Source organism: Sciurus vulgaris (assembly GCF_902686455.1).
Source record: "Sciurus vulgaris genome assembly, chromosome: 11".
NCBI classification, from domain to species: Eukaryota; Metazoa; Chordata; class Mammalia; order Rodentia; family Sciuridae; genus Sciurus; species Sciurus vulgaris.
The window spans coordinates 20,126,296-20,146,329 of record NC_136472.1 but is presented as its reverse complement, the minus strand read 5'-3'; the positions used below and the strand labels follow the sequence as shown (position 1 = coordinate 20,146,329).

At 34.1% G+C, this 20,034-nt stretch overlaps 1 pseudogene across 1 annotated transcript; it reads right to left on the bottom strand.

Annotated features, from left to right (window-relative positions):
- Positions 1 to 17,929: 17,929 nt before the first annotated feature.
- Positions 17,930 to 18,498, bottom strand: LOC306639728 (olfactory receptor 4P4-like; annotated as a pseudogene). Its single transcript has one exon. The product of its transcript is annotated as an olfactory receptor 4P4-like (transcript).
- Positions 18,499 to 20,034: the final 1,536 nt, after the last annotated feature.

Here is a 20,034-nt window from a genome sequence, read left to right as displayed (position 1 = left end):
CACTTTTGCCCTCATGGAGGTGTTTTCATATAAATGACGCAAACCATAGGAGTCATGGGAAGAAATTCCCTCAGAGGCCCCTACCCTCTCAGGAGAAAAACAAGTCAGATGTGATAAAGAACTTACTCTAAAATTTATTTCATATTATAGGGTAAAGAGGTGGCTTATTCTTGTAATTAAAGGTACTAATGTGGATGATAAGGACGCTTTTGACTAGGGGAAAAAACTGTAGGAACTGGATCTTTCTTTCCAATACTATTCACCAATAAAATGATCAGGACTTCTAGAAAGAGTACCTGCTTCCAGATCTGAACTGAGAATGCACTAGAGGAACTGGAGCTTGTTGTAATGGTAGAGTAGAGAGTGAGGATGTGCTGAAACACACACAGGCCCACAGTGACGGGCACGTGGGATGGGGTCATAGGTCAACTCAAAGAGCCTACAGGGGTCAAAGCTGTGAAAATGTAGCAGCAACATGAGGAAACAGTATTGAAATATAACCTGGAGTAAATCTGTGCATCCAAGAGTCCACAGTGTTATATTTGAACAAATAACTAACTAAATAGAGGAGAGGAGAGAGACTTGTTGGAATATAAATTTGAAGTATTTACAGAGAGAAGGTGCCCTGGAAGTTTTAGAGGACACCCATGCCTCTTCTTGTGGGCTGTGCATAGTGACCTCCTTCAAACAAGAGAGTATAAATGGAGGACAAGTGGCTACAGAGGGGAAGGTGATCATGCTGCCTCACCAAATGGGCCAGGTTCCCAGCAAGTGTGAATCTTACTGATAGCACATAGCCACTGATATGATGTGAATAGAGTGAAACTTTATTTGACATTCCTCCCCACAAAAGCTCATAATTCTAGGTCTGAGAAATAGCAGACAAGCAAAGGTGGAGGACTTCAGTTCAAAACATTTGACTTGCTTGTTCCCAAAAAGTGTCAAGGTCATTGAAAACGAAAACAGTGTGCCTGTCAAGCTGTGCTCTAGAAAACATAATGACTAAATCAATGTGTCATCCTGGACAGGATTCTGGAGAGAAAAAGGGCAGGATGTAAAAATCAGAGTATCTGAATAAAGTATGAATCTCAGTTAATAATCATATACTGAGTTATTCGTTTGTTTTGAAAAATACAATAATTTAACAAAATACTGCAATACATCTCAACAGAAGAAATACAAATGGAAAACAATATTTGAAAAAAAAAATGTTCAACATCTTTAGCAACCAGGAAAATGCAAATCAAAACTACTTTGATATTTTATCTCACTCCAGTGAGAATGGCAATCATCAAGAATACAAATAATAATAGATGCTGACAAGAGTGTGGGGGAAAAGGTATATTGAATCAGTGCATTTGACCCACATCAGTGCAACCACTTTGGAAAGTAGAATGGAGATTCCTTAAAAACTAGGAGTGTGAACACCATTGATCCAGCTTTCCCACTCTTTGGTATTTATTTAAAGTAACAAAAATCAGCATACTGTAGTGTTACAGGCATATAAATGATTATAGAAGTGCAATTCACAATAACCAATTTGTGGAACCAACCCAGGTTTGCACGAGCAGATGAATGGGTAAAGAAAATGTGCCATATATGCACAGTGAAGTTTTACTCAGCCCTAAAGAAGAATGAAATTATGTTATTGGGAGGCAAATGGATGGAAGTGCAGATCACCATGCTCAATTAAATAAACCATACCCAGAGTCAAGGGTTGACTCTTTTCTCTTGAATGCGAAAGTTAAGGCAAATTAAGTGGAAAAGTGGGGGAAGGAGCCCATGAAAACAGAAGGGAGATCAGTGTGGAAGGAGTTGTTGAAACTTAGACAATTGCCACTCCCTCACCCCCAAAGGCAATTCCTGCTCTGCTGCTTTCAGTTTTTTGACACCATAGATGATTTTTTTCCTGAAACTTATGTAAATTAAACTATAAATAATGCACTCTTTTTTTGCACAGGTTCTTTCACTAGCAAAATATTTTTTACTATTCATTACAGGTACTGTGTAAATCAAAGTTCCTCTCCCTTTTCTTGTGGAGGTGTATTTTATTCTAAATTGGCTCAATATTCAAAATAAATAATAAACTCAACTCAATAGCAAGAAAAAAGATAACCAGACTGAGAAATGCAAAAAAAGATCTGAATAGACATTTTTTTAAAAAATGATGTTATTGGAGGCTGGGGAGATAGCTCAGTTAGTAGAGTGCTTGCCTTGCAAGCACAAGACCCTGGGTTCAACCCCCAGCAGCCCCCCAAAGGAAAAGAAAAATAACGATGTATAAATGACCAACAAATACATGAAAAATGTGGAGCATCACTAAATATTAGAGAACTTAAAACCACAGTGATGTACTACATCACATATGTTAGAATAGCTTAAATGAAAAAGAAGTAAGGAAAATATTGGCAAGAAGTGATGCTTCATCTTTATATTTTTAAATTTGTATTGCTGGTCAAGAGTGGCACCCTGTTCTCAAAATGACTTACATTCATAATTGGACATTCAGCATTGTAAAGAACCTTATGAAACTTTTTTGTGATTGAAGCTATTCAAAATAAAAATTTAAATGAATAATATTTTTATAAAACATTGGCAAGAATATGGAGAATATGGCTAACATGTACAAAGGAAATCCTTTCACACTGGTAGGAATGTAAATTAATATGGACTTTTTGGAAAATATTTTGCAATTCTCAAAAATTTAAAACAAACTTCTTTGTTAAATTTATTTTAAGTATTTTTCTCAATTAAATTGTGAATTGGATTACACACCAACCTAAACCCATAATTATACACAATTTCAATTGTTAAAGTAAAATTAAACAGTAAATATAAATTGAGCTACCATGTGACCCTGAAAGGTGGTACTGTGTATATATCCAAAGACAATAAAAATTGTATTTCTAAGAGATATTTGAACTCTCACGTTTATTGCAACCCTATTCACAATAGTGAGAGAAGGAATCAACCTAAGTATATATGAAGGGATGAAAGAATAAATAAAATATTATGTATATACAATGGAATACTATTCAAGCCATTTGTAGCATAGTAAGTGATGTAAGTCAGACATAGAAAGACGAATATTGCATGTTCTCACCTATATGTGGAAATAAACAGGAAAAGATTTAGCAAATTATATTCCACATTTTTATAATTACATCAAAATAAATTCTATCATCACGTATAAGAAAGAACCAATAAAAATGTGAAAAAAAAATGGTTCAACATCAACAGCAAAAACAACAAATTCTGAGTAGATTTATAGTTATCAGCAGTTAGTGTGTTGGGGGGTGTAGAGTGGGAAGCATTGGTCAGAAAAGAAACAAGTGATATATATGATACACAAGTTGAAGGCATCCATTGTCCAACATGGCACCTGAAGTTACTAAGGGTGGGTAGTATTCTTGAAAAGAAAGTAGAAAGAAATGTACTGCAAGTTCTCACCTATGTGTGGAAATTAGGAGTTGAACCCAGAAGCAGTGTGTAGGCTACAAAGCAACTCTTAGAAAATCCATAAAAAATTAGATATGTATGTATATTACATATATATAAGTACATATGTATATATAATTTCTTGCCTCTTATCAGATCATAATAGAATGAAATTAGAAATCAACATGATCAAACAAATATAAAAGGAGATTGAACAAAATATTTGAATGATGAATGGATGATAGAGAAAATTCAGGGAGAAATTTAAAAAAAATCATAAATGAGAATAATGATATATCAGTTCCTCTGGGACACTACGAAGATAATCCTAAGAGGATATTGTATAGCTATGAGTCCCTGAATAAGAAAATCATAAAAATCCAAACTAAACTACCTAATGATGCACCTCAATGCCTTTAAAAAAGAAGAAAACTTTAGATTATATAGAGGGAAATGAGAGTGAGGGGGGCTATGAAAAATGGAGGACTGAGACAGACATTGTTACCCTATGTACACGTATGATTACACAAGTGGTGTGAATCTACATCGTGCACAACCATAGATATGAGAAGATGTACCCCATTTGTGTACAATGAATCAAATGCAAAGGTTAGTGTTATAGCTTGGTTGGTAGAGTGCATGCCCAGCTTGCACAAGGCCCTGGGTTCAATCCCCAGCCCCCCCCCCCACACAAAAAAATCCAAAATGCAGTCTGAAAAAATAAAACAATAATTTAAAATCCAGAACTACAGAAGGAGGAAGCAAAGAGTTCATTCTTTGAAAAGGCAAACAAAATTAATAAGCCTTTAGCCAAATTAACCAAAATACAAAAGAATATAAATTAAATTAATAAAATTAGAGATTAAAAAGGAGAAATCAACATAGACAACCCAGAAATTCAGCAAATCATTAGGGACTATTTTGAAAACTAATACTTCAATAAATTGGAAAATATAGAATAAACAGATACTTTTGTAGACAAATATAATTTGTCAAAACTGAATCAAGAGGACATAGAGAACCTAAATAGACTAATAACTTATAATGAGAAACAAGAAGTAAAACAAAACAAAACAATAAAAGCCTTTCAACAAAGAAAACCTGGGACCTGATGGAATCTAAGCTGAATTCAACCAAAGCTTTAAAGAACTAATGCCAATACTCCTCAAATTACTCCTTGAAATACAAAGGGATGGAACACTTCCAAATTCCTTCTATGAAGCCAGTATCACACTCAATTCAAAGTCAGATAAGGACACATGAAGCAAAGAAAACTAATGACAAATATCCCTGATCCCTAATTAACTCAAATGCAAAATTACTTAATAAAATATTAGCCACCTGTGTTCAATATTGTATTAAGAATATTCTATTCCATGAACAAGTTGGTTTTATTCTACAGATGCAAGGATGTTTTAATATATGCAAATCAATAAATTTAATACATCGCACTAAGAGAAGGACAAAAATTCACTTAGTCATCTCAATAGATGCAGAAAAGGCATTTGACAAAATTCAGCACCCATTCATGATAAAAAAATTAAAAAAAAACAAAAACAAAAAGCACTGAAGAGACTAGGGAGAGAAGAAACCCACCTCGACATCATAAAGGCTTTCTATAAAAACAATCAAAGTCAATTTCATAGCAAATGGGAAAACACTGAAAGCATTTTCTTTCAAAACTGAGACAAGGATGTACACTCTTATATCTTCTACTAAATATACTGCTAGAAATTCTAGTCAGAGCAATTAAGTAAGAGATAGAAATAAAAGGATAAAAATAGGAAGAAAAAGAAGTCAAACTATCACTGTTTGTACATGATATGATCCTATACCTAGAAAATCCAAAAATCTCCACCAAAAGACTGCTAGAGCTGATAACAAATTTGGCAAATATCAAGTTACAAAATCAATAGTTTTCCTGTCTACCAACAACTAATCTGCTGAGAAAAAAAAAAAAAAAAAAAAAAAAAAAAAAACAGAAAAACAATTACATTCATAATAGTCTCCAAAAACAAGAAAAAACAAAACAAAAAGAACGCCGAAATAACCATGGGAATAAATCTAACCAAGACAGTAAAAGATGTATATAATGACAACTATACAACTGAAGAAAAAAAATGAACAAGACCACAGAAGATGGAAAATCCTCCCAATTCATGAATAGGCAGAACTAATATTGCTAAAATGGCCATAATACCAAAAACAATAATGCAGATTAAATGTAATCCCTATCAAAATATCACTGGCATTCTTCACAGAACTAGAAATAATAGCCCTAAAATTAATCTGGAAATATAAAAGACCCAGACTAGCCAAAGCAATTTTAAGCCAAAAAAGCAATGCTGGAGGTACTACAATACCTGACTTCAAATTATACTACAGAGCTATAGTAAGAAAAACTGCATGGTACTGACATAGAAACAAACACATAGATGAATGGTGCAGAACTGAAAACAGAGACAAACCAACACAGATAGTCATCTCATTCTTGACAAAGGTGCCAGAAAAATGCATTAGAGAAAAGTTAGCCTTTGTAACAAATGATGCTGGGTTAACTAGTAATCCATATATAAAAGAATGAAACTAGATCCTTATCTCTAACTCTGCACAAAAATCAACTCAAAATGGGTCAAAGGCTTTTGAATTAGATCAGAAACTATGCAGCTCCTAGAAAAATCTCAGTGTGAACACTCCAGCATTTAGTCACAGGCAACAAGTTTCTCAATATAATCCCTAAAGCTCAGAAAATAATACCAAGGAGGGGTTGGGAGTGAGAGAAGAATGGAGGAATTTTAGATTATGTAGAAGGAAATGAGAGGGAGGGGTTATGAAAAATGGTGGAATGAGAGAGATATCATTACCCTATGTACATGTATGACTACATGAATGGTATGAATCTACCTTATGTAAAACCATAGAAATGGAGAGATGTACCCCATTTGTGTACAAGGAATCAAAATGCAGTCTGTGAAAAAATTTAAAAAAATAAATAATTGAAGAAAAAATATTTCAAAAGTTTACGTGACTCCAAGAGGGTGGAAAATGCTATTCAGGGCATGTAAAACCCTAACAGTTGAAGTCCTATTGACAAAGGACTTCTTGGCACTAGAGAAACACTGCTGCCTGTGTCTTTCCTCTGTATCTTTTCCTACTTGCCTGGCAAGAAGAACAGTCTGGGGAACGCTGAGGAGGTAATTCAGGAAAAAAAAGTGCCTGGGCAGAGTGAAATGTCTAGACAAATAACACCAATGTACAGAGTTGAGATTGGGTTTCATAATTGACAAAACTTGAGGGTAAAGAATAATCAGGATATTAATGTTTCCTAACTGTAAAAAATTAAGAATTAATACATTTTTATAGAAGTTTGAGTTGGCTGACTTTTATTCTTTCCCCAGAGTTGTATGGAGAAAACACATGCTAAATTTTTGGCTTCCTGACATTATCTAATTGTATAATAATGTCAAGATTGTTAATTACATAAGGAAATTTTATGGATATGTGAGAACATTGTATGCTGAAAAATAAAACTGTATCAATGAATTCAATTTAGTAAGTGCATAGTCACTTCCTAATTTGTACAAGGATCATTGATAGGAAAGAAAAATGACCCCCCCCAAAAAATAAAGAAAAGTTATAGCACATAATATTCCAGTTCAGTCAAAGAGAAACACAGTACATAAAAAAAAAACTATTGTATGGCATAAGATTATTTGATATAGAGTGAACATAGAGGAATAGTGATATAAGAATATGGGAGAAACCAGATATATTTTTGGCCTGTTGATGGTCTGCCAAATCTTCCTTTATAAGATGATGTAAGGAATGTGAATTATAAGTAAAAACTGTCCCTCCAGCATATGGTAAAGGGAGTTTTAAGTAGAGAAGCTCACAGAAGTAAAGTCCTAGAGGTGAGAGATTTTAAAATATGTTGGAGAACTTAGAGGGACCCAGGATAGCTATGCAAAAAAATTCAAGCCAAGAGAAAAACAGGAAAGAAGGAAAACACATAATATGAGCTTGTTATGCTACATGTCATGTTAAAATTTCCCCTGTTCATCAGAGGGATCTTAAATCTTTATAAAATATAATATTACTAAATGGCATAGATATTTTTCAATGGAGAATCATTACTTGATGGCATATTGCTGAGACACACTGAGAAAAATGCTGATAGGTTATTCTGTTACCCAGGTCTGCCTGAATAACCCAAAGCCTGAACAGAATTATTTATCTAGTGTAGTGAATTACAACATCAGAAAGTCAAACTTGAATCATTATTGGATGATTTATAATCAACCAGTGAGAAAGTCTGATTTTTTACCAAGAAAAATAGAATTTCATGTAAATTGTGGAGAGGAATTGGCATGAACAGAGAGGTGCTTTGATAGAAAATTTCTTGTGTTCTTCAAGTTCAAATGATCACACTTTAAACTAGTTCATCCTTCTCCAATTAATGACTGGATTCTGAATAATGGTAACTTGGTTCTTTGTTTCTTATATTACTAAGGTTCTCCAATGCAATTTCCTAAAGAAATCTTATATTCCTCCTGCAAAGTCTGAAATGATAACCCTCCTGGATCCACAGGGTTAAAGGAAACAATTGCCTTATTGGCTTTAGTTATGAATGTTCCACTCATGATTATACCTTCTGCATGACAGTGTTCATCTCCACATTTCTCAGAGTGTAAATGAGAGAACTCAACATGTTCTCACTACCTGCAGGTAGAATATGACCCACAGATCCATGGCATGAAGCAGAAAACTAGAGTTACAGGCTGAGACAGCTTTATATTTCTCTATAAAGGACACTGTGTTAGGTTATAGTTAAATATGAACAGCAGAGTGCAAACCAATAATAAGGCAGGGTCACAGGTTTTGTTTAAATTGATTTTAAGGCTAATGAACATCCAAATAACTTATGGAAAAATAACAGGTGCACGAGCACTGAGAATTCACAGGGAGAAATGAAGAGAGTCAAGTAAGGAATATGTCAAGAAGGAAAGGTCAATGGGATTAACTCCTGACAGGGTCCACTAAGGTCACTGAAGTTTGACTTTATGGCCAGAAGTTTCTTAATATATTTCAAAGGAAAATTTCTTCAGTAGCACAGGCACACTAAGGTCAGGTTTCTCCAGTCATTGACCCCAGCACCCACATTAATATAGGGTTGACTTTTAGATGAAGCCCCCTCCCCCACCAATAGGATGGTCGCCAAAACAGTTCCAGAGCGGATGAACTAGGGCCAAAAAACGTGAAGGAGTTTTCATCAGGTTGATGAAGAGAGCAGAAGGTGGAACCCAGCTCTTAATACTAATGTGAAATGGCAGCAAATCTGGAAGCATCATTGTTTTCTTTGTTGTTCTCTGCTCAGAGATATTCTCTCTCTCTCTCATTCTTTATTTCAGACTTAATTTACATTCATTTTACTCTCACTCATAGTAAAATTTTCTTCTTTGACTTTTCATGTCTGACTTTAATTTTTGTCTAGATACAAACTTCTGCTCCCCACTCTCCTGTGACACTTGTCTTATGTCAGAAGCTGATAGAACAATAAAAATTATAAGCACCACAATTTCTGAATAAATAATCACCAAGATACTAACATAGCCAATGTCTTTGCAGATATTTCAATGAGGCACCAAATACATGTGTAGTAACTTACATGATTATGACCACACAAAGTGAAACTGAGCACCATGAGAAATAGAGCAATACAGTATCAAGAAGTCCCCCACTAGTCTTGCCTGACAATCAACACTGTGCACTGCTTCTATCCATGATGACCTTGGAGTGCAGCAGCTGGACAAAGGTCACAGAGCAGTTAAAAGCCACTGAAAACAAAATGAATATCTTTATACTTGAGCAAGGGGGTGGTGCAGAGCTGGGGCATACAATAATAATGAGGCATTTCATTTTTTCTTGTAGAAGTAGTAACTTCCTGAATCGTAAGTAGTCCAAGACAGAGGTACAGCAAAGGATCACAAGGGAAAGTTGTTGGAGAAGATAGTACACTGATTATTCGACTCACTATTTGCTAATTTCTCCAAGATGATGAAGTTCCCCATTAAGACTGTCAGGCAAGAAAGCAAGAACAAGAAAAGAACAGTAGCTCTATTTGCTCATTTCCCCACAATTCCATGAAACAAATTCTGTTACACTTAAAAAACATTTCCATGAGGGTGTGACAAGCCCAAGTGTATATGACATATGGCATTAATCTGAAATAATATAAAAAGATGTTTAATACCATTTGTTATATATTGAAGAAACAAGTAGTGAAATAGCATGGTTCAGTTTATTATGCCAAAACTTAAGATATTATGTAGAAAATCTGAGATTTTAAGCAATATATGAGGACATTTTATACCCTCCAAATGTCTATTCCATGTTGTCCAGTAACCAATGGAAATCCAGATGTTTTCCATGTCTAATAGAAATAGTCTTTCTCCATCTGTATTATTAACTATTATAGAACTTGAGCAAGTCCCTGCCCTTCTCTAACCTGCATACATTTTCCTAGAGAGTCCCATTCCTTAGATCCAGATATTTATTGTTCAATTTTTTATAAAACCAGGTTTCCTAATTAGAGCACAGACTATCCCTGAATTATTTGGTAAAAGTTTCAGTGACTTTTTCTCAACATGTTTATCGAGGTTAAGAATAAGAAGACACAGCAAATAGGGAACTGGAGGGAAGGATTGTTGGGCATGTGAATATACTAACACTAATGCTGAGGGTCATACAAAGAAGGCAAGGACAGAGGGACCCAAATCCCATAAAAGCCCAGACCCTGTGTGAGCCGTGCCTTTCTCTTCATGAGGATCTGCTAAGTGTGTGTCCTGGGCACTTACCTCACTGTCTCTAATGAACTCCTAAATGTTACCCTGTGTGAATCCTTTGAAATAATTCCTGAAGGATCACAAAAACTGGTGGATGAAGACCCCCAACCTCAGCTTCTCTCCCTTATAATATCAGGAAAGGAACTTGGTGTGGATACAAGTTTGCTCTGGGTTCAAAATGTAATTTAGCAAAGTACTTTAATTATACATTGAGAATATCCAAATCTCATCTTCATTTATGTGTGGGAATCTGAGGAGGCAAAATACAAAAAGAATTAAGAGATAACACATCATTGAAATTGTGCAAAAAATCTGTAGAACAACTAGAGGATTGAAATTATAGAAAGCACAATTATATTATAAATGTACCCTAACATTGGTGCAGACTTAAATTTCAAGCTTGAACTCAACATATGGACCCAGTCCTGCCATACTTACAGAACATCAGTTAGGTAAATAGAGATCCATGCAGAGGAAGATGCTTCAAAGCACTGCCATTAGAATCTCTGCTAGGAATCCTGTGTACCCCATATTGAAATATCAACCAGTTCTATCATATCCTTTCTTTTTTTTTAATCTTTAACCACATACATGGACATAGTATAAGTATTTTATAGTTAAGAATTTTAAGCCCTCACAATGGACTATTACTCAGCTTTAAAGAAAAATGAAATTCTGGCATTTGCTAGTAAATGGATGGAGTTAGAAAATATCATGCTAAGTGAAATAAGCTAAACCCAAAAATCCAAAGGCCAAATGTTTTCTCTGGTATGTGCTGATAATTCACAATAACGGAGGAAGTAGGAAAGAATAGAGTTACTTTATATTAGGTAGAGGGGAGTGAAGGGAGGGGAAGAGGTATAGGGGAAGGAATGATAGTAGAGTGAATCAGATATTATTACCTCATGTACATGTATGACTGCATGACCAATGTGATCCTGCAATATGTATAATCAGAAAAATGACAGATTACACTCCATTTATGTATATTCTATCAAAACATATAAATGCATTCTACTGTCATATACAACTAATTTAGAACAAATAAAAATTTTGAATTAAGAATAAAAAGAAGTTTCAGGAAAAAAATTAAGCCTTCCTTTATTGTAACAACACCACTTTCAGTTAAAGATTATCATCCCACATGATATTTAAATTTCTGGATAAAGGTGCTAGTGAAGAATGGTTTGCAAAGAAAAGCCTGACAACTAAGTTTGAAAGACAAAACATGATATTATCTTTATACTAATATCATTGAGAAGCGGGATTTATCTTTAGAATCATTAGAATATATGTAAAAAATATTCAGGGGCCATTTGATATGGGCTTTCATTTATTTAGCACTATATCACATTTAAAATAAATAAAAATGTGAAATCAAAAGCAATGTGTTTAACTATGTGATGAATTTAGTGTAAAATATTTAGCTATCGCATATTGAACAATACCATTTTCTAAGCACTCTTACACATTATTCAGATATCAACCCATTTCATCTTCTCCATGACCTGATGAGGCATATATTACTTGTGTTCTTGATGTTGTTCTTCAATAAGTAAATTATAATCCAATATAATGCATGAACATATGAGAACACATATATCAAACTATGTATAATGGGGCACTCATACTTTTCCCACTGTGCTTAAAAATCTTCTCAAAAATATAATGAAAGCTTAAAATCCTAACTTTTACTTTGCTACAATCCATATTTTCCAAAATGTCTTCTTTTGAGAATAAACACATTCAAAAATATTCAGAACTCAAAATTTTGGATTTATCAAGATCATATTTTTAAATAATAATCATTGACAATATCAATGATTTATCCCAGTTAAAATTATATTAATATTATGAAGGAATTTCCCTACTACTAAAAAATATAGTAGTACCCATTTTCCAAGAGGAAGATGGCCCAAGACTCACAGTTCATGCCTGAAAGCTCAGTTAGCACCAAATCCTTACATATCATCTTTCCTATGAATACATACGCAAATTTAATGACTTTTACATTTTAACTAAGCCCTTGTCACACATTATGGTGATAACCTTTACAGTTAGAGGTGAGGCAACAAAAATATAACCCATTTCCTTTTCACAACTTTATAGATAGGCCATTCATTTTTACCCTAGATCTGAGTAACCTCAGCTAATGGTTTGTTTCCTTTATATTAAGTTGAGAACCTTCACATTTTCACAAAAAGGAATAACTTTACTACTTCTTTTGGCATATCCAAATTGTCAGGATCACTACTCTAGCATTGTCTGACCAGTATTAAATAAAACAGGTATTACTTGAGCACAAGCATGTGATACTAGGCCAGTTGATCTGGACATCCACTTACAGGGAGAGCACATACACTGCATGGATTCCTGGAGGAGTGGCGATTCATGCCTTGGACTGGACAGAAAGGGAGGACATGAGAGTCCATCAGGCTGCTCAGTACAGTGTACAATTTATATTATGAATCATTTATTTCTGGAATTTTTCTTTTAATATTTTTAATTATAATTGACTATATGTTACAGAAACCACAGAAAAGGGGACTTCCATAGAATTTATTAATAAACCTATAGATACTATTATCCTGAAGAGAATATGTCAAATTCCTCTTTAAAACAAACATGGAAACAACATGCCCATGCCTATCACCATTTTCTTTAACATAATGCAGCCCTCAACCCACACAAAGGGTCACGAGAAACCTCATATATTAAAAAATAGAAATGACAGTATTTGAGAAGGGCATGATATTTTGTAGAAAACCTAAAGAACTTATAGATATTATTGGAAGCTGCAGAGCAGAATAGTGACTGACCATGAGGTTAATATGTAGAAGCAAATTAAATTTTTTAACATTTCATAACATTTCTCCTTTACCTGGATAATTTTCATGTGTGAAATCTGCATTTTCAGAAATTAATATTTCTTTAGCTCCTTTTTCTTTAATGTTTGTGGCATATTTTTCATATCTTTACTTTTACTCATGATACTCATGTATTGAACTTTTCACTGACGTATTTAGACCACCCACACTTAGAATAAATATTCATATATTTATGTTAAAATATGCCATCTTGCTAATTTTTATTTGATGTATTCTTGCTACTTGATTTATTTTAATCTGCTGTCTTGGATATTAATAGAAACATTTTACAATCCCTTTTATCTAGTAGCTATATTTTATAATTCTTTTAAAGACGTTTTAGTGAATTCCTTAGAACTTAAAATATAATTTTAAATTCAATGATTAAACTATCAGGTAATGTGTCTGCTTCCCACTTAGTTGAAGAGCCTGATAATTGATGATTGCCAGGTCTTTTTTCACTGTCCCAGTGTCATGATATTCCATAGACTACAAGCAAACAATAAGATGTTACACTTCTAAATCAATTATATATAAGGAAAAAAATGTTAGATTGTTGGAATAATGGTTAGAAGTACCCAGTAGTACAGGAATAGGAACAAAGATTACAGACTGTGTCTGTAGTGGGGACTGTGTGCCCTTATTTCACTGTCTCTCTAATAAATTTTTCCCTGTTGCTTGAGACGCTCCTTTGAAATTCTTCCTATGGGATCATAATTATGGGTTTATGTGAATTACACAGGTTGATGTACCTGGGCAGATCTCCTTCTCCACATACCAGCATACCGTCCCAGAATTAGCTATAGAAATTACTGTGTCACTTTGGCTTAAAGGTCTAATTTTCTCTATGAATGATGACTTCATGTATTTTAAGAACAATGCAGGTGTCTTTCATGAACACTCTTTTTAACCTTTCAATTCATATGCTATCAATAATACTATATCGAAAGTTTGAGTTCAAGATGGAAAATCTAAAAACCCCGAAGGTCAACTTATTTGGTCACAGTAAGACAGGAAACAAGGGTGAAAGCTGAAGCTCCTAGCTATGTACTCTGAAAACCACTGTTCTTCATTAGTCTGGGTGCCCTTGGCGAGAAAGACAGGAAAGCATGAATCCTTCTGACCCCAGATGTCCACACTTTGTGTAGATTTCCTTGTTTCTTGTATTAATTTCCAAAGTTTTTATTTTTCAGAATTTTTTTAAAACAAAGTCCTATGGGTGGTTTAGTACAAAATGTATTTAAATAAGATTTTATTTTTCCCTAAACAATGAAATACAAATTTCCTTGTAACAAAAAATGTTATTTTCAAAATACCCACTTCATATATTTAGTCTTGGTCAAATGTCCTGTGTTGTCTTTCCAGAAGAGAAATTTACATTTGGTACTTCTGTTTTATAGTAAGTTGCCAAAAAATAATTTGTCCAATTCTGCTCCTCTGTAAGACCTTCATTTAAATACATTTTTCCCTTTGTTCTTCTGTGTACAGAAACTCTGGAATAGATTGTAAGACTTGCTTTGCCTACTCTAAAACTCCTATATTCGAATTACCATCTGCTCTTACAGTTCTGTAACCAAGTCTCTTCCTTATGTCAATTACTCTGTTTTCTTATAGATGACATTTTTAATTTTTTTTTCTTTTTTACTTCTCAGAGATGCAATAGACATATACATGTCAAACTTTATTCTGCTTTCTCTAAGAAAAAAAGATGTCTTCTTTTCATGATACTGAGATGATTGCTCATTGATTAATATTGTCATGATTTGTCATCATGAAATTTTTATTATTATTTTTTATTTTAACAGACTACATTTTGATTCCTTGTACCCAAATGGGGTACATCTCTTCTTTTCTATGGTTGTGCACAAAGTAGATTCATACCATTCATGTAATCATAGATGTACATAGGATAATTAGGTCTGTCTAATTCCACTATTTGTCATACCCCAACTCCCTCCTCCCTCCCATTTCCCACTATGAAATCTAAAATTCCTCCATTCTTCTTTCACACTCCACCCTCCAACCCCCATTTTATATCATCATCCACTTATCAGGGAAAACATTTAGCCATTGATTTTTTTTATCTTTCTTCACTTAGCATGATATTCTCCAATTCCATTTATCTGCAAATGCCATAACATTATTCTTCTTTTTGGCTGAATAAGTTTTCATTGTGTATATATACCACAGTTTCTTTATCCATTCCTCTGTTGAAGGGCATCTAGGTTGGTTCCACAATCTAGCTATTGTAAATTGAGCTGCTACAAACATTGATGTGGCTGCTTTACTACAGTATGCTAATTGTAAGTCCTTGGGGTATAAACTGAGAGGTGGGATAACTGGGTCAAAAGGTGGTCCATCGGGCTGGGGAGATAGCTCAGTTGGTAGAGTGCTTGCTTTGCAAGCAAGGGCCCTGGGTTCAATCCCCAGCACCGCAAAAATCAAAACAAACAAACAAAAAAAAATGGTGGTCCATTCCAACTTTTCCGAGCAACCTCACCACTGCTTTCCAGAGTGGCTACACCAATTTGCAACTCCACCAGCTATGTAAAACTGTGACTTTTCCCCCATATCCACACCAACATCTATTATTGTTTGTGTTCTTGATAATATGCATTCTAATTGGAGTAAGTTGAAATTTTAGAGTTGTTTTAGTTTGCCTTTCTCTAATTACTAACTAGAGATGTTGAACACATATATTTATTAATCGACTGTATGTCTTCTTCTATAAAGTGTCTGTCTAGTTCCTTGGCCCATTTGTTGCTTGGGTTCTTTGTATTTTGGGTGTAAAGTTTTGTAAGTTCTTTATAAATTTTGGAGATTAGTGCTCTATCTGAAGTACATGTGGAAAAGATTTTCTCCCACTCTGTAGGCTCTTTTCACATTATTGATTGTATCCTTTGTTGAGAAAAAGCTTTTTAGTTTGAGTCCATCCCACTTATTGATTTTTGCTTTAATTTATTGTACTTTGGGAATCTTGTTCAGGAAGTCTCATCCTAAGCCAACATGATGAAGATTTGGGCCTACTTTTCTTCTATTTCATGCAGGGTCTCTAGTATAATTCTCATGTCCTTGACCATTTTGAGTTGAGTTTTGAGCAGGGTGAGAAATAGAGGTTTAGTTTCATTTTATTGCATATGGATTTTCAGTTTTGCCAGCACCATTTGTTGAACAGGCTATCTTATTTCCATTGTATGTTTTTGGCTCTTTTGTCTAATGTGAGGTAACTGGATTTATGTGGGTTTGTCTCAGTGTCTTCTACTCTGTACCATCAGTCTGTCTGTCTATTTTAGTGCCAATAACATGCCAGTTTTCTTACTATCACTCTGTAGTATAGTTTAAGGTCTGGTATTGTGATACCTCCTGCTTAACTCTTTCTGCTCAGGATTGCTTTGGCTAATCAGTTTTCTTATTCTTCCAGATGAAGTTCATGATTGCTTTCTCTATTTCTATGAGAAATGTCTTTGTGATTTTAACTGGAATTGCATTGAATCTGTAGAGCATCTTTGGTAGAATGGTCATTTTGATAATATTAATTCTGTCTTCCAAGTACATGGGAGATTTTTCCATCTTCTAAGGTTTTCTTCAATTTCTTTCTTTAGTGTTCAGTAGTTTTTGTTGTAGAGATCTTTCACTATTTCTGTTGGATTGATTCCTAAACATTTTATTTTTTTTAGGCTATTATGAACAGAGTGGTTTTCCTAATATCTCTTCAGTGGATTCATCACTTATGAATAGAAATGCAATTAAATTTATGTGTATTGATTTTATATCCTGCTACTTTGCTGAATTCATTTATTAGTTCTAGAAGTTTTCTAGTGGAGTTTTCTTGATCATCTAAATATAGAATCATGTCATCAGCAAATAGTGACAGCTTGAGTTCTTTTCCTATTTGTATTCCTTTAATTTCTTTGGTCTGTCTAATTGCTCTGACTAATGTTTCAAGGATGATGTTGAATAGAAGTGTTGAAAGAGGGCATCCCTGTCTTGTTTCATGATTTTGAATTGTGGTTTTTAAAAAACAGTATTCTTTGCATTCTGTGTCAGTGCCAATCTGAGTTTTTCTAGCATGTTTATCATATAGTTAGAAAGCATCTTGGGTTCCCAACTCAATAAATAATAATTTTTTTCAATTTTATGTTTCATTTCCTTTGCAGGTTTAAAAGGTCTTAAACCAATATGTAAAACAATAATGAATTTGTTTTCAGTTTCCTGATTGATTTTATACTATTTTCACAATTTCATGTTGTTTCCCCTATTGGACATTCAGGGCAGTTAACATTTAAAAACTTCTTTAAATAGATTCTATTATACCAAGTTCTGACTACACACAATTCAAATTCTACTTTGGTCCTTAGGAGAACATCCTATCATAAATTAACTCTTGATGTTTAACTTATGCATTTTAATTTCACCACTGCACGAAAATATTTCACTATGTGTTCTGGTACTAAAAATCTGAATTTTAAGTTAAAAGTTTCCTTTTTGCTGTTGGTAATTCACTGTTGAACATAGAAGTGTCATAATTGCTATGGGCCAGATTACTTTTATAATATAGTCCTTTATCAGAGTATTATGTAAAATTGATCAAATTTCCAACACATTTTTGTACAATAGAATTATCATTACATATATCAATTGCTTCAAAACTTCTAAATAACTGTTTTCTCACTGGTAAAGTTTTACTGTTGACATAATTAATCTGTGAGACATTTTCATTTTCTAACTCTGAATCAATCTCTTTGATTCCACATAATCCCTCTTTATTTATTTTTTCATTAGTTATGTTGACTGACACCAGACTTTTCTCATGGCATTTTTCATTTCAGTATTTCTCAAAGTGTAGATTAAGGGATTAAACATAGGAATGATGATAGTGTAAAATAGTGCAAACACTTTATCTTCAAGAAAAGTGGATGCAGGTCTAAAGTAAGAAAAGAGTGCAGGTCCAAAAAATATAACTATCACAGTGATATGAGACCCACATGTAGAGAGGGCTTTACATCTTTCCTCAGTAGAGTGATTTCTTAATGTGAATAATATCACAACATAAGAAATATATAACATCACAAATGTCACTAAGGTAACCACTCCTGAATTACAAGCATAAGGACACCTGTGATATAGATGCTGATACAGGCAACTTTCAGCAAAGGGAAAATATCACAAAAGTAATGATCTATTTCATTAGGGCCACAGAAGGGCAATAGGATTGCAATGGAAACCTGAAGAAAGGAGTGGGCAGCCCCACCAGCCCAAGCAGCTAAAACCAGGAAATTGCATTTCATCCTGTTCATGATGATGATGTAGTGGAGAGGTTTGCAGATGGCTACGTAACGATCAAAGGCCATGTCTGTGAGGATTAGGACTTCTGTCATTCCAAAGAAGTGCATGGCAAAGACCTGTAACATGCAGTGGCCATAGGAAATGGTTTTCCTTGTCACTAGTAGGTCACTGATAAATTTGGGAGTCACACAGGAGGTAAAGCAGATATCCACAAAAGACAGGTGGCTGAGGAAATAGTACACTGGGTGGTGAAAGAGAGGGCTGCATTTAATGGAGATGAGGATCAGAAGGTTTCCCACCAAAAGGGCAACATAGCAGGTTAAGAAGAGAAAAAAGCAAAATATTTGTATGTCTTGATCATAAGAAAGTCCCAACAGAATGAATTCAGAAATATTTCTCTCAGCAAAGGAAACTATCAGCAATGCGAAGAAAGAGCCTATAGAGTGGGGGAAAATCTTTGTCACTCATACTTCAGATAGAGCACTAATTTCCAGAATATATAAAGAACTCAAAAAACTCTACATGAAGAATACAAATAACCCAATCAACAAATGGGCTAAGGAAATGAACAGACACTTCACAGAAGAAGACCTACAAGCAATCATATCAAATATATGAAAAAATGTTCAACATATGAAAAAATGTTCAACATCTTTAGTAATAAGAGAAATGCAAATCAAAACTACGCTAAGATTCCATCTCCCCCCAATTAGAATGGCGATTATCAAGAATATAAGCAACAATAGATGTTGGAGAGGATGTGGGGGAAAAAGGTATACTCATACATTTCTGGTGGGGCTGCAAATTAGTGCAGCCACTCTGGAAAGCAGTGTGGAGATTCCTTAGAAAACTTGGAATGGAACCATCATTTGACCCAGCTATTCCACTTCTTGGTCTGTACTCAAAGGACATAAAATAAGCACACTACAGAGATACAGCCACCTCAATGTTCATAGCTGCTCAATTCACAATATCTAGATTGTGGAACCAACCTAGATGTCCTTCAATAGATGAATGGATAAAGAAACTGTGGTATATATGTACAATGGAATATTACTCCGCCATGAGGAATGACAAAATTATGGCATTTGCAGGCAAATGGATGAAATTGGAGAATATCATGCTAAGTGAGATAAGTCAATCTCAAAAAAAATCAAAGGACGAATGATCTCGCTAATAAGTGGATGATGACACATAATGGGGTGGGAGGGGGGCAATAATGGAGAAAGGAGGGACTGTATAGAGGTAAAAGAGAGGTAGGAGGGGTGGGGGGAAGGAAAAAATAACAGAATGAATCAAACATCATTACCCAATGCAAATGGTATGCTATTGCTCCATGTACAAACAGAAACAACATGTATTCCATTTGTTTACAATAAAAATAAATTGAAAAAAATTTAAGATCTCTCTTTATGAGTTTTTTGATGATAGCTAGATCATCAGTAAGGCATTAAAAATGAACAAATTGTAAAAAAAATTAAATTTAATATTCAACTCTAATTTCATCAAGGAGTCAAATTTCTGCATGCTAATATTCTGACTCATAGATTGCTGAAAACTTCTTAATCTATATTTGTTTTGCTGTTTTTGTTTTATAAAAC